This window comes from Mobula hypostoma, chromosome 18 (assembly GCF_963921235.1).
Source record: "Mobula hypostoma chromosome 18, sMobHyp1.1, whole genome shotgun sequence".
Taxonomy (NCBI): domain Eukaryota; kingdom Metazoa; phylum Chordata; class Chondrichthyes; order Myliobatiformes; family Myliobatidae; genus Mobula; species Mobula hypostoma.
Window position 1 is genome coordinate 27,726,305 of NC_086114.1, and position 15,560 is coordinate 27,741,864.

Here is a 15,560-nt window from a genome sequence, read left to right on the forward strand (position 1 = left end):
TGATTAAGATAAAAATCTGATGATAGATAGAACATTGGATATTAGCCTCTAAGTGACTTGAGCTGCGTAAATTGTTGTGATTCTAAATTGGTCCAAAGGTTGTGGATTGATATTTATAGCATTTAGAGTTGTTCACCCATAATATGGTTTCAGATATGAGAACCGGGAAGTGTGTTTGACAATCAAACACCGCAGTCACCGGAAATTTGAATGTTGGAATCATTCAGCAGGTCAGGCAGTACTTGTGGAAGGAGAAACGGTCAATGTAAAAGGGAGAAAAACAAGTTAATTTTCATTTGGAGAGAAGGTAGGAATGATGTGAGGCACCCCACACAGATTTCCAATCTGCGCCTTGTAAGGCATGAAAATGCCCGACACACAGGCCTCTCATGGTCTGAGTCGACGTTCCCTCCCCTCCATTCTGATAATGGTCAAGAACTGATGCCAGTGGGTGGTTGTAAGAATATAAGAAGTAGGAGCAGGCCTACAGCTCCTTGCATTTGTTAACTGTTTGGTAAGATCACCAGCTCCCATCCACTCTCCTGCCTTTACAAGAATTAACCTTTAATTCAGTAAATCAAAATCCACAACAGGTTTCTGCTAATGGATAGCAATCCTGGTCTGTCTATCCACAGCCTCTTCTGCTGCCACAGTGAGGCCCAACCTGTACAAGAAGAACAACATCTTATCTAGTATCTAGGCACTTCTCAGCCTGCCGGGATGAACATTGAATTCTTTAACTTCTGGTATCCACTGTCTTATTTATTTATTTTTAAAGATACAACATGATTAATAACTGTGAAATAACTATGTTGTAACTCTAAATAGAAATAACTAAGTAAGAGAGCAGGTTGAACAAGCCCATGTCACTCATTATACCCTTGTAGACATCGTTCCCCATTATCATACTTACAGTATGCTCCCTTCTCACTCCAGTTCTTTAAATCTCCTCCTCAATGGCCACTGCTCATGTTCCCTTATCATCTGATCAGTCTTAACCTACCTCCTAATGATGGGAATTTACCCACAGCCTTATTTTAATCATTTAAAGAATGCATCCACATGCATTCAAAGTTTTTGACCTGAAACACACACACACACACACACACACACACACACACACACACACACACACACACACACTCTCTCTCTCTCTCTCTCTCTCTCTCTCTCTCTCTCTCTCTCTCTCTCTCTCTCTCTCTCTTTCTTTCTCTGTGCAGACATTGCCTGACCAGCTGAGTACTTACAGCATTTTCAGTTCTTATTTTAGACTTGATTTTGTGATTTTACATTGTCCAGGAATAGGAGCAGCATTGTATTTTCAATCCACCAGTCTTGTCATTCCATCTGCAAAACATTTGATTATAATGTATAACCTTAATGAGCAAGGAGAAATCGTATATCAGGGCCCAGGTGAAGAAACTGTCAACTACTTTCAAGATCTCAGTGAGAAAGAGACACTTAAAGCTGGGTGCTATTTAATATATTAAGCCTGATCTGGCTTTACTACTCCTCTAGTAGCATTATTATTTGTATACTCCAGGATCAAGCAACCTTTCAGAGCTTATTTACCTCCCAGACTAGCCCAACAATGTTTCCCCACGTCCCTCATTACCCCTTTTTAACGTTTCAGATTTTGAATGATGAACTAGTGATCATCACCAGTTAGTTCAGGATATTTCTGCGCATTCATTAATTTATCACATGTATATCAAAACATATGGTGAAATGTGACATTTGAGTTAACAACCAACTAAAGTTGTGTTGGGGCAGCCCACAAGTTTCACCACACATCCCGGCGCTAATGTAACATGGCCACCATGTTCACAGAACAAGACAAGCAACAACAAAACAACAACAGCAAAACAAGCCCTGTTCATCCTACCCACGCACACACACAACCCCAGGACAGGCTGTCTCCAGTCCTCCAGCCTCCTGTGGACTCACAGACTCAGTTATCCCTTACAGTTTTTCCTTTCAATCAGTTATTTCTGCTGAGTATGTACGAGGCTGGTTTTGTCAAAATTTATATATTAAAGGAGAGTCAATGTTAGGTACATATTGACCAACAGATCCAGTCTGCTCCTAGTCTATACCTGGCTGGTTTTAATTTATTCATAAAACACTGAATATGGAACAAATTCATTATGATATTGACCTGTCTAGTTACATGTATGTTCAATGTAACTCTTTGGTTTCTTTGGGTTGTGTCCAGGGTTTACCGGTTATTTGTGGATTAGTGAAGTAAGTACAGGGGGGATGTCAGGGGTAAGTTTTCACACAGAGTGGTGAGTGCGTGGAATGGGCTGCTGGTGGTGGTGATGGAGGCAGAAACGATAGGGTCTTTTAAGAGACTCCTGGATGGCTACATGGAGCTTAGAAAAATAGAGGGCTATGGGTAAAGCCTAGGTGGTTCTAAGGCAGGGACATGTTCGGCACAGCTTTGTGGGCCGAAGGGCCTGTATTGTGCTGTATGTTTTCTTTGTTTCTATGTTTCTATTGTGGAAGGTGGGTATTCAGAGAATGAGCCTGAGGGACTAAATTTCTAAGAAAGCGAGGGCAGTGGTGACAGTTGAAGAATTGGTTATCCAAAGTACTGAAACTTGACATCTCTGTTAATTATTTTATTTTATTTGAGATACAGCACGGGACAGACCCTTCCAGCCCAATGAGCCTGACCACCCACTAACCCACCTATTTAACCTTAGCCTAATCACAGGACAATTTACAATGACCAATTAACCTACTAAGGGGTATGCCTTTGGACTGTGGAAGGAAACCGGAGCGCCGAGAGGAAACCCACGTGCTCACGGGATGTACAGACCGTGCCAGAATTGAACTCTGAACTCCGATACTCTGCGCTGTAATGGCTTCGTGCTAAACCGCTTCACTACGTTATCAGAGCCCCTACACCAAGTGAACCACTAAACCAAAACAAGGAGCAACTTCAGCTTTTCCAACGTGAAAACAAGCCTCATGTATGCAAGTTCATCCATGACGGAACTGTTTGCAGTTTCAGTTTTCTAGATTTTTATTAGGCTTGAGGAGACCTAGATACCTCACCAGTTAAAATTGAGGACCAAGCAAATGATACATGTTTTTGACATTGTCCCTGAGTGAAAAGCAGGCTGGGGTGATACACTGTGTCCGGTGCTCCCGATGTGGCCATCTATACATTGGCGAGACCCGACGCAGACTGGGATATCGTTTCACTGAACACCTACGCTCTGTCCACCAGAGAAAGCAGGATCTCCCAGTGGCCACACATTTTAATTCCACATCCCATTCCCATTCTGACATGTCTATCCACGGCCTCCTCTACTGTAAAGATGAAGCCACACTCAGGTTGGAGGAACAACACATATTCCATCCAGGTAGCCTCCAACCTGATGGCATGAACATTGACTTCTCTAACTTCCACTAATGCCCCACCTCCCCCTCGTACCCCATCTGTTATTTATTTTTATACACACATTCTTTCTCTCACTCTCCTTTTTCTCCCTCTGTCCCTCTGACTATACCCCTTGCCAATCCTCTGGGTCCCCCCCCCCTTGTCTTTCTCCCCGGACCTCCTGTCCCATGATCCTCTCGTATCCCCTTTTGCCAATCACCTGTCCAGCTCTTGGCTCCATCCCTCCCCCTCCTGTCTTCTCCTATCATTTTGGATCTCCCCCTCCCCCTCCCACTTTCAAATCTCTTACTGGCTCTTCCTTCAGTTAGTCCTGACGAAGGGTCTCAGCCTGAAATGTCGACTGTACCTCTTCCTAGAGATGCTGCCTGGCCTGCTGTGTTCACCAGCAACTTTGATGTGTGTTGCTTGGGTGGCCAATTCCTTTAACCAGGAAACATTCCTTTTAAAACTCCCTCACAGCCTCTGTACTTTTTCAGGAAAGTAATTTATTGTCAAATTTCTCAGAAATTCATCCTTTTCCCTGATTTGCTCTCATTCTACTCCTGAAATCATTGGACATTGCCCTCAGTGCCCATCAACACCGATGTACACTTTTAGAAATCTGCCTGTTCATATCACAAACCATCACAAGTACTGGAAGAGAAAGTTGAAGAGAGATTTCAAGAGGGCAGGAAATTGCTAAGAGTTAAATGCAGACTGTCCAGGGAATTCAACCCAGCAGCTGGAGCAGCTGTGTGGCCAGGGCAGATCTCATATCTGTACGCGGGCACTGCCTTGCACATGGGATCACTTGCCACCCAGCCCCTTTCCTTCACCAGGGTTCTCTGAGGCTGGCTCTGGTTTGGCTGCGAAGGCTGGCAGGGAAGGTGACTCACTGATCTGCACTGGAATTAGTTTTATACTTGTGGCTATGGTAGAACTGAGGGTCTTGCCAGCACATTTCAGATGGTAGAAAGGGGTCAGCAGCTATAGATCACACAAGGTGGGATGGTAGGTTTCTCTCCCACTTGGACACAAGGGCTTTTACAACAATCCAGTAAATTTAAGATCATAAGACCGTAAGTCATAGGAGCAGAGTTAGGCCATTTGGCCCATCAGGTCTGATGCCCAGCAGCATTTCATCATGACTGATTTATTATCCCTCTCAACCCCATTCTCCTGCCTTTTCCCTGTGACCTTTGATGCCCTGATTAATCAAAAACCTTTCAACCTCCACCTTAGATATACCTATTGATTTGGCCTGCACAGCTTAGAAGATAGAACATAGAACAGTACAGCACAGTACAGGCCCTTTGGCCCACAATGTTGTGCCAACCCTTAAACCCTGCTTCCCATATAACCCCCCACCTTAAATTCCTCCACATACCTGTCCAGTAGTCTCTTAAATTTCACTAGTGTATCTGCCTCCACCACTGACTCAGGCAGTGCATTCCACGCACCAACCACTCTCTGAGTAAAAAATCTTCCTCTAATATCCCCCTTGAACATCCCACCCCTTACCTTAAAGCCATGTCCTCTTGTACTGAGCAGTGGTGCCCTGGGGAAGAGGTGCTGGCTGTCCACTTAATATTCCTCTTAATATCTTGTATACCTGTGGCAATGAATTCCACTGCCTGGCTAAAGAAAATTTTCCTCATCTCTGTTCCAAGAGGAAACTGTTATGTTTTATGACTCCAAAACATAAAACCAATTGAGAGAAAAACAAGGAACCGAGAATAACATGTCTACTTCCAGTTTTACTTTTGGTGACATGGTGGCATAATGAGGCATGGTGTAATAATGAACAAAGAATGCTTAAACAATATATTTACAATAGTACTCAAATATTACAGAAATATATTAAACATACACCTTTCCCTGCCTAGCTATAAACTCCAACTCAATACAGAATGCATCTCAAATTATATAAATAGATAAAGATCTGGATATATACAGTGTATTGTATATTGCATCTACTATATAGACATTCACAGCATAGTAAATTCTAAACTGTCCCATTCAGACCTAAAGATTTGAGGATGTCTGACTCTTGTGGGATAACGTCGTCCCTGACAAGGGAATCACCATGTTTGGCTAGTGAGGCTTGTGGCTGTGAAACAATCTCAGGTTATGGGGCATCTTCTGTGGTGGTTGTAGGAGTTGACTCTGGGACTGCAGGAAGTGGTTCTGACAGCTCGGACACCTTCCTTCTCCAACAATTGACTCTGCTCTCCTCTGCTGATCAATGTGGTGTTTCCAGATGGCATCTGACACAATCTCCATCGTGTAGGAGACTGGTCCAGTTCTGTCCTTAATCTTTCCAAGTACCCACTCTTGCTCACCTCTGTAGTCCCTCACCAGGACTGCTTGTCTAAGAGTAAAACATCGAACTTTCTTGTTTGAGGGGCCCTCAATTTGTCTCAGCTGTTTGTCCTGCATACTCATTCTGAGATTGGGTTTGAGCAAATCCAAGCATGAATGCAAGGGATAACTCAGCAGCAGCATGGCCAGTGATTTGTTGGTTGTGGAGTGTGCTGCGTTGTGACATGCAAGAAGGAAGTTGGTGAGCTTCAGAATCAGTGTCAGTGTAGAGTGTTCAGCTAACGTTGCTCACAGTGCATTCTTTAGACTCTCGGTAAACCTTTCCACCAACCCATTTGCAGCTGGGTGGTATGTGTAGATGTGATACATCTTATTCCATTCATTTTCAGGAACGACTGAAAATGTCCCACAATAAACTGTGGTCCACTGTCACTGAGTAAGTGTTCTGGAACACTAGTCCTTGAGAAGATGCTTCTCAACACATCAACAGTGTGTGAAGCTGTAGCAGAGGCTACTATGAACATGTCTGACCACTTCGTGGCTGCATCCAGTACCACCAAGAAGTTTGTGCCCACGAATGGTCCAGCAAAATCCACATGAATTCTGTGCCAAAGCAATGCAGGCCATTCCAAGGGAGGAAGAGGCACTGCTCTTGGCATCTTCTGTACACGTTGGCATCCTGAACAGTGTTTGGCAAGCTGCTCGAACTGCTGATCTATCCCAGGCTACCTGACAAAGCTTCAAGCCAATGCTTTCACATTAAACATGACAATATGACCAGCATGTAGCTCCTCCAAAACTTTAGTTCTCAGCTTGGATGGTGCAACAACTCCCAATCCCTATATATGGTAACCTCCATCAAAGGTAAGCTCATTCAGGCTTTGGTAAAAAAGGGGGAACTGGAGCTTCTGCTGCATATTTTGGGAGTCCATGTAGACCTGAGACAGTGTGGGGTCTTTTCTGATTTCTTTTGGATCATCTCTGCCATAATAGGGAGTCTTTCAATATGCATTAGGAAGAATCCGTCAAGAGGAGTGTCCTCTTTTGTAAAACTTTTCAGGTCTTTCCTTTTCCAAGAGTAAATGGAACAACAATCAGCATTCCCTTGATTAGTCATCCTCTTGAAACCAATCTTCTAATTGTGTCCTCCAAGAAAAAGAGCCCATCTCTGTACTTGTGCTGCTGCTGTTAGTGGAAAACCTTCTGTGGATTGAAAATGGACACCAGGGGTTGATGATCAGTAATGAGGGTAAACTCTCTCCCATACAGGTACTGGTTGAAACTCTTTACACTCCAAACCAGACTCAAGGCCTCTCTGTCAATCTACAGCAGCAAACAAACGTGACACAAAGCCTGTGGGGCATTCACTTCCATCACTCATAACATGTGACATGACTGTACCAATACCATAAGGTGAGACATCACAGGGAAGCTTCGCTGGATGATGTGGATCATAATGTGTGAGTACAGTGTCAGACATCACCATTCCCTTTTTCTTTTGGAAAGCCACCTCACACTGCTTTGTCCATTGTCATTTCTTCCTAATCTGTAGTAATGATTTCCACGGGTGGCATACAGTAGCCAGCTTTGGTAGGAACTTGTTATAGTGATTGACAAATCCCAAAAAGGACCACAACTGTGACATGCTCTTTGGTCTTGGGGAATTCACCACTGCTTTAATTTTCTCAGCACACTTGTGACCACAGTAAGGGATGTTTAGTTTAAAGAATTTACACTTACTGTGTCATGCCCATAATCTTCTAACCTTGTAGCACTGTATCCCTTCTAACACTATCTTGAGATTTTGGAGATGTTCCTTGTGAACCTTACTGTTAACAATGATGTCATCCAGGTTACACTGAGTGCCAGGGCAGCCTTGCAGCACCTAGTCTGTAGCTTTCTGCCAGAGTAGTACAGGTGCAGATGTTACTCCAAAAATAAGCTTCTTCTAGCAATAAAGCCCTTTGTGAGTGTTTGTGATAAGAAACACTTTGAAATTGTCTTCCATCTCCATCTGTATGTAGGCCTCAGCTAAGCCCACTTAGCTGAAGTGTTTTCCTCCAGAAAGATCTGTAAAGATATATCCTCTGTTCTGGGCAGAGGGTACTGATCTACTTTCAGTTATCAGTTGATGGTGACCTTAAAATCACCACAGATCCTGACAGACCCGTTCATCTTGGCTACTGAGACCACTGGTGTTGCCCATGGGCTCCACTCAAATTTGGAGAACATTTCTTCAGCCTCTGTGCAATCCAGCTCTCTGGCTACTTTATCATGGATGGTATAAGAAACTGAACAGTATTATAAAACTTGGGTGTGACATTTTTGTTTAACACTATTTTACCCTTGATATCTTTGAGTCTTCTAATACCATCCTCAAACACTACTGTAGCATCATATAATAGCTTCCCTAATTAACTTTGTTAACTCTGTTACAGGGGATGTAAATGGTGGATGGATCTCCAATCAAGTTGTACTTGTTTCAGCCAATCATGTCCCCACAATGCTGGCCCTCCTGTTTTTACCACATACAAGCCCAATGTGGCTTGTTGGTTGTAGTATTTCACTATTATGAATGTCATTATTTTATGGAGAAAGTCATTTCTGCAGTATAAGTTCTTAATTGGATATCTGCAGGCTTCAGTTTGGTATCTTTGAAATGCCATTTAAACTCATTTTGTGGAATGACTGAAACAGTCAAGCCAGTGTCCAATTCCACTTTAATTAATTTAATGTTCACTTCTGGTGAAAGCCATATTGCTTGTCTCTTGTTAGTTTTTGCATTTCAAATCTCAAGGCTACTCAGTCCCGTTTTACTCTCATCATTATCAGATTATTTTATTAGTAGCATGCTGATTAGTGCTCTTTTTGAAACTGCAACTTGACTTTTTATCTTTTTTTCCTCCCTGTGCAATTCAGTCCTTTTTGTCTGTGTATGAGAGCCCTGCCACAATGGTAGTATAATCTCTTCAACCAGACAGACTTCTGGCTGGTCATAGCAATTTTGTTCACATTCACTTTCATTCCTGACTACAACTCAATTGTGTCTCTGACTACTGTTTCCATTGATACAGCAATTTCAACTTCTCTCTTAAATGTGAGTTGTGCTTCAATTAGGAGCCATTTTTGAATGCTTTCTTGTAAGATTTCAAAAATTAAATCATCTCTCAATGCACCATTAAGCCCATCACTGAACTGGCAATGCTCAATTTCTTCAATTCAGGCACAGAAACAGAAATGGACTTGCCTTCCATTTGATTCCATTTATGAAACCTAAGGCGTTCTTCAATCAAAAATAGTTTAGGTTTATGCAGACCAATCATTACACAGTGTATTGAGCTAGAATAAAGGAAAACAATAACATTACAGAGTAAAGTGCAACAGCCATCAAAAACGTGCAGTGCAGATAAAGGTTAAAGTGTAAGATCGTAACAAGGTCAGTGTCTGATAACAGTGGGATAAAAGCTGCCCTTGAGCCTGGTACATGTGCTGTCAGGCTTTTGTGTCTTCTGCCTGATGGGTGAGGGGAGTAAAGAGAATGGCAGTGGTGGATGGGGCTTTGGATTCCTGATGAAGGGTACTTGGAGGCACATGACAACATGGGCCAAAGTCAGCACGGTTTGCAAAAGGGAAAATCTTGCTTGACAAATCTGTTGGAATTTTTTGAGAAAATAATGGGCAGGTTAGATGGAGGAGAGTCAATGGATGTTGTTTCTTTGAATTTTCAGGACTCCTTTTGCAAGGTGCCACACATAAGGCTGTTTAACAGGTTTTCAGAATCATAGCAGGAAACTGTTTGTTTGTAGCTAATAAGACATTCTTTTGCCCCCAGCTTCCTCTGTACTTTATATCTTTTACTCTTGGTATTTATAGCTAGACTCTGACTCCATCTTAGCTGTTGCTCTGAATCTTAGTATTTTGAAGCCTTTCTCAGTACTCAGTGTTTCAGTACTCTAGATTGTACTGTGTTACATCAATCTACCCACGGTCAACTCCTCTCTGTTGGCCACCTGTATGTATTTCATTCTCTAACTGAACACCTACACTTGTTCCAGCTTGGATTTTTAAGGTATTCTATTTACCTACACTTCTACAAAAATGCCTGGTGTCTCCAGGTGTTCAGTTGGAGGGCCATGGGAGATCTGCTTAATGAAGCTCCACCAATCACCCTGAATTGTTATTTAATGTTATTTAATTTTACTTTAAATAATAACACAGTTTAAAAATTCAAGTGATAAACACATTTAGGGTATGGACTTCAAGCAAAATTTGGGACAACACTTGTATTATTACCAATGGAGATGGTTATTGTTATCATTTCAGGGAATTTTCATGTTATAGTTATAGTTAAATGTTCTTCTGCCATCTATTATCCTTCTATTTATACTTCTCTCACAATGATCTGCATTCTGTATTTTGCAGGGTTCCTGGACGGATGTGCATGATTGAGCAAAATATTGATTATACCTTCTGGGCATTCTGGCAAAATCAAGTTGCACCATTCTATATAATGACAATATTCTTATTTATGTCATTCATACAGCTTTTAAGAATTGACAAGTGGAAATGAGATGTTAATTTTGTTTACTGATATATGGTGTATTTTAACTCTCTTCACTCACAGAAACTCTATTGCCAAGTGAAAATAAATTTATGGTTCAATGATCACATAATCGTTGCCAATTGCATCAACCCCATCTGCCAAAATGTGATTTTCCCCCTATTGTTGATGGATAGCGTAGCATGGAGACACTATTGAAAATTACACTTTAGTATCCAGTATCCAGAGTTACAACCTGAATAAGGTAGACTCTAAATCTGACCAAAGAATAACATGCAAATGTAAATACACCCTACAACCACCCCCACTCCCTTCACTATTTCTTCACTCAACAGACATTAAAACAGGCTACCACACATAACCTAAATGTTTCACAGGTCATTAACCTAAAATCAGTGTGTGCAATTTTTTTCCCCAACTAACCTCCAACGTTACAGCGACTACATCAAATCTTCTGAGACCAATAATTTTATAAGCAACTGTGTAGGACTTGTGCAAATATCAAAATGTTGATTTCATTCACCATGGTGCCATTCAGTATTATAGACAGCAAAACTACCAATATCACAAGCATTATAATTTGGCTTGGAAATGCAGTGTGTAATGGAACCAGAAACTGCTGGAAGTACCCAGTAGCTCAGGCAGCATCTGTGGAGAGAGAAGCAGAACATTGACTTTTCATCAGACAGGCAATGCCAGATGTCATGGTTCTGATGAAAAGTTATTGACCTGGGATATTAAGAGAAATATGACACTGCAAAGGTTGGAATCTGGAGCAAATATCTGCTGGAAGAAAGCTGATTGTGCAACATTTATGGGGCAGCATGTTGTTGTTAATGTTTCAGTTCGAAATTCTGCATCAGAATTTGGGATATTAACTGTGTTCCTCTCAGTATTGATGGCTACTTGACATACTGAGTACTTCAGTATTGTATTTTTATCTCAGAATTCCAAGGGTTTTGTTTTGTAAAATTGTACTCATTGCTTTAGCATTTATTGTTTAATATCTGCTCTCAAGGTAGCAATGAGCAGCCATGAACTTTTAATGACAAATCTAGTTAATAATTGTAAACATGTACATTGCCAAGTAACATCAGGTAATTGAATGTTGCTGCAATCATTGATGAAACAAATTAGGACTTTGGATTTTAGCTAACGGAAGATAAATTCTGATATAACAATGCATGCATGCAAGAGTGAAAACACACATTTTTCAATTTAGTAATCTTCTACGGCTGCACCTTTTCTCCTCAGTTTGCACTGAATTTGTGCTTTTGTAGATATATTTTTCCATTCAATATATCTTAATAAATTTAATAAACTTTGCTATGTTATACAGCATTATAGAAATTGTTTTTCTTGAAAGACATTCGCAACACAGGAGGTGAACATTTTGTTATCTATGTTCCTGTTGGATCTTTGAAATGATTATTGAAATATGGAAAGTTCTCAAATAAGAGAATAAAATATTCAAATCTCAAAAGTAGCCAAACAATGTCCTCAGTCATGTTTCTTGAGACTCAAATACTTTCAAGGTTCTTGTTTTCAAATATTTTTATTGTGAAGCAACATCAGCTTAACCACAACCGACAATGACCTAAAGTACAACGCTTCTTTTTTCCTTTTCTTTCATATAACAACACAATGAAAGTCAAATGAATGTATGTAGAGTAAACAAGCAAAAAGCAAAGGAAACCCTACCACCCCGTCTCCTTTTCCCTTCCCAGCCCTACCCTCCCTTCACCCCTCCCGTATGTGCTGTTTAGGTCCTACTACCCCGCACACTTAGTTCAGCTGTTGGTCTCTTCTAAACACAAAAGTAATGGTTGCCAGATTTCTTTCAAATTCCTTGAGTCTGTCCTTGATAACATATCTTATCCTCTCTAGATGCAGAGTATCCATTAATTCAGCCAGCCATTGTCTGAGTGATGGAGTTTCCTCCTTTTTCCAGAACATCAGTACGAGTTTCTTTCCATTAAGTATACCATAGGTCAGGAGTTGTTGCTGGGTAGCCTGGAATTTATTTGACCTCGCAGAAGTTCCAAAAATTATTAAAATGGGGTCTGGTATTATCTGAACCTTTAGTATCTTCGATAGGACCTCAAATATTTGCTTCCAATACTCTTATATCCTGGGACATACAGCATAACTATGTAACAAATTTGCCTGTGAGAACTTGCATTTCTCACACATTGGGGACACCTCTAGGAATATTTTATGAATCCTTACTTTTGAGTAATGTAGTCTATGTAGAATTTTAAATTGTATTAAACAATGCCTGGCATTGATGGAACAGAAGTTAACATACTCCAAAGCCTCATTCCACATAACCTCCTCTATCTCTGTACCCAACTCCTTTTCCCACTCTTTTTTAATATTATCCATTGTTGTATGACACTTGTTTTGCATGGCATCATGCAGATAGGCGATGATGTGTTCTGTCCCTAAACATGATCTTAATTGATTATCTAATTTATCAGGTTCTGCCATCTCAAAACCAGAAAGATGTGATCTTATATAGTGTCTTAGCTGGAGATACCTGGAAAAATGACTCTTTTGCAATCCGAATTTGTCCAGGAGCTGCCGAAATGATGCAAAAATCCCTTGTATGTATAAGTCTCCAATGCTGCATATCCCTAATTCTCGCCATGCATCAAAGGCCCCATCTATACATGAGGGGATAAAAGAGGGGTTCGCTGATATAGGTACTAGAAAAGATAATGTTCTGAGTTTCAAATGCTTCCCCATTTGTCTCCACATCTGTATGGTGCTATGGATAATGGGATTGCCTCTATAACAGGCTTTATTTAACCAAACAGGGGACATAATGATGGTCCCTATGGAATATGGTAGGCAATCCTCATGCTCCATCTCCAACCATCCGGGAAGTACAACTGTATCATCTATCCAGTATGCTATATGGCTAACGTTAGCAGCCCAGTAATCAAAAATAAAGTTGGGTAGTGCCAGCCTCCCACTAGTCTTGCAGAGATGTTCTTTCCTAATTCAATTGGCTTTATAATTCCATATAAAAGGTAGAATTATTGAATCTAATCCTTTAAAAAAGGTTTTGGTAAGATAGAGGGGCAGGTTCTGAAATAAATTGAGCAGTTGGGGAAGAAACATCACCCTGATTGCATTTACTCTACCCACTAAAGAAATTGGGAGTGTCTTCCAAAATTCTATTTTCTTTTTAATCTTTTCAATTAGAGGGATAAAATTTGCTTCAAATAGAGAACTATACTTTTTGGTTATTGCAATTCCAAGTAAGTAAACTTTTCAAGGGTTATTTTGAATGGAAATTGTTTAAGCCCCTCCTGTTCTTCTACTCGGACTGGGAATAATTCACTTTTCCCCCCAATTAATCTTATACCCCGAGAAAGTGCCAAATAAATTGACTATTTCCAGCGAAACTGGAATAGTAATATATGGTTTTGTTACAAACAACAAAATATCGTCCGCATAAAGGGAAATTTTGTTGATAGTATATTCTGTATTGTACCCATAAATTTCGGGGTGAGAACATATAGTCTCCACCGGTGGTTCCAGGGCCAACGCAAGCAATAAGCGACTTAATGCACAGCCCTGTCTTGTGCCCCTGTGCAAAATGAATGGTTCCGAGAGGGTCTGATTAGTTAGTATTTTAGCACTAGGGTTACTGTACAGTAGCTTAATCCAAGTTATAAATTTACTTCCCATTCCAAATTTTTTCAAAACCTCGTAGAGGTATTGCCATTCCACTTAGTCGAATGCTTTCTCAGCATCTAATGTTTCTCAGCATGAAATGTTTTGAATAGCTTGTCAAGCCTCATATCACAGCCAGCCTCCCCTCATCGCTGGATCCTCTACAGTTTGCTTATTGTCCAAGTCGCTCTACGGAGGATGCAATATCCACCACACTGCACACAGTTCTCTCTCACTTGGGCAACAAAGACACTTATGCCAGAATCCTCTACATTGATTTCAGTTCAGCGTTCAATACCATCATCCCGCAGAGACTAGTGGAGAAACTGTCACTGCTTGGCCTTAACACTGCCATGTGTCGCTGGATTCTGGATTTCTTGACAGAAAGACCACAGTCAGTTCGTGTTGGCAGGAACATCTCTGACTCCATCACACCGAGCACTGGATCCCCACAAGGCTGTGCGCTTAGCCCATTGCTGTTTACACTGCTAACACATGACTGTGCAGCCAGATTCAAGGAGAACCTGATCATTAAATTTGCTGATGATACCTCAGTGGTGGGGCTCATCAGCAAAAATGATGAAACTATGTACAGGGAGGAGGTCAAACACCTAGAGAGTTGGTGCCGTGATAACAACTTGATGCTTAATGTCACCAAAACCAAGGAGATGATCGTCGATTTCAGACGGTCTCAGCCTGAGCACACACCCCTCAGCATCAGCAGCTCCACAGTGGAGAGAGTGGAAAACATCAAGTTCCTTGGGGTGCAGATCTCGAACAATCTCACCTGGTCCAGGAACGCCACTGGGATTGTGAAATGGGACCAGCAGAGATTGCACTTTCTGAGGAAGCTTAAACAAGCATCACTCCCCACTAACATCTTAACTACATTCTATAGAGGCGTGGTTGAGAGTGTGCTGACCTTTTGCATCACAACCTGGTACTCCAGCTGCAGTGCTGTCGACAAAAAAGCCTTGCAGAGGGTGGTTAGGGGAGCAGAGAAGGTTATTGGGGTCTCCCTACCTTCTGTCCAAGACCTCTTTCAGAGTCGATGCCTCCAGAAGACACGGTACATCATTAAAGACCCCTCACACCCACTCCATGAACTGTCTGTTCTTCTGCCATCAGGCAGACATTACAGGCGCATCAAAACTAAAACCACAAGGCTACTAAACAGCTTCCTCCCACAGGCAGTCAGACTGCTAAATAGCTGCTCTACCTGACTCTGCTTTGAACACTTTTAACTTGCACTGGACACTTATAACTGATTTTAACTGACATGCGGCTGTTGTGTTTTACTATTTATTGTTATGTTTATTATTTAGTGTTGCGCTTGTTATGTTATGGTTGCACTGCCCCTGAGAAACGCTGTCTCATTCTGCCCTACAGAGCTGTTGTATGGTTAGAATGACAATAAAGTTTTTTGAATCTTGAAAACTTAATATTATAAGGTCTTCCTTAAGATGTCTTGGGGAATGCATTATATTAAGGCCGCGCCTGATGTTATGGAAATAATTCCTTTTAGGGATAAACCCTGTTTGATCTGAGTGTACCAATTTATTTATCTGCTGACTGAGTCTCCTTGCAAGCGTTTTAGCCAAA

General features: G+C 41.3%; 1 long non-coding RNA gene across 1 annotated transcript; it reads left to right on the forward strand.

Moving 5' to 3' along the window:
- Window positions 1–200: 200 nt before the first annotated feature.
- Window positions 201–11,519, forward strand: LOC134358182 (uncharacterized). Its single transcript, XR_010020823.1, has 3 exons — window positions 201–307; window positions 6,983–7,173; window positions 10,136–11,519. It is a non-coding gene; the product is annotated as an uncharacterized LOC134358182 (long non-coding RNA).
- Window positions 11,520–15,560: the final 4,041 nt, after the last annotated feature.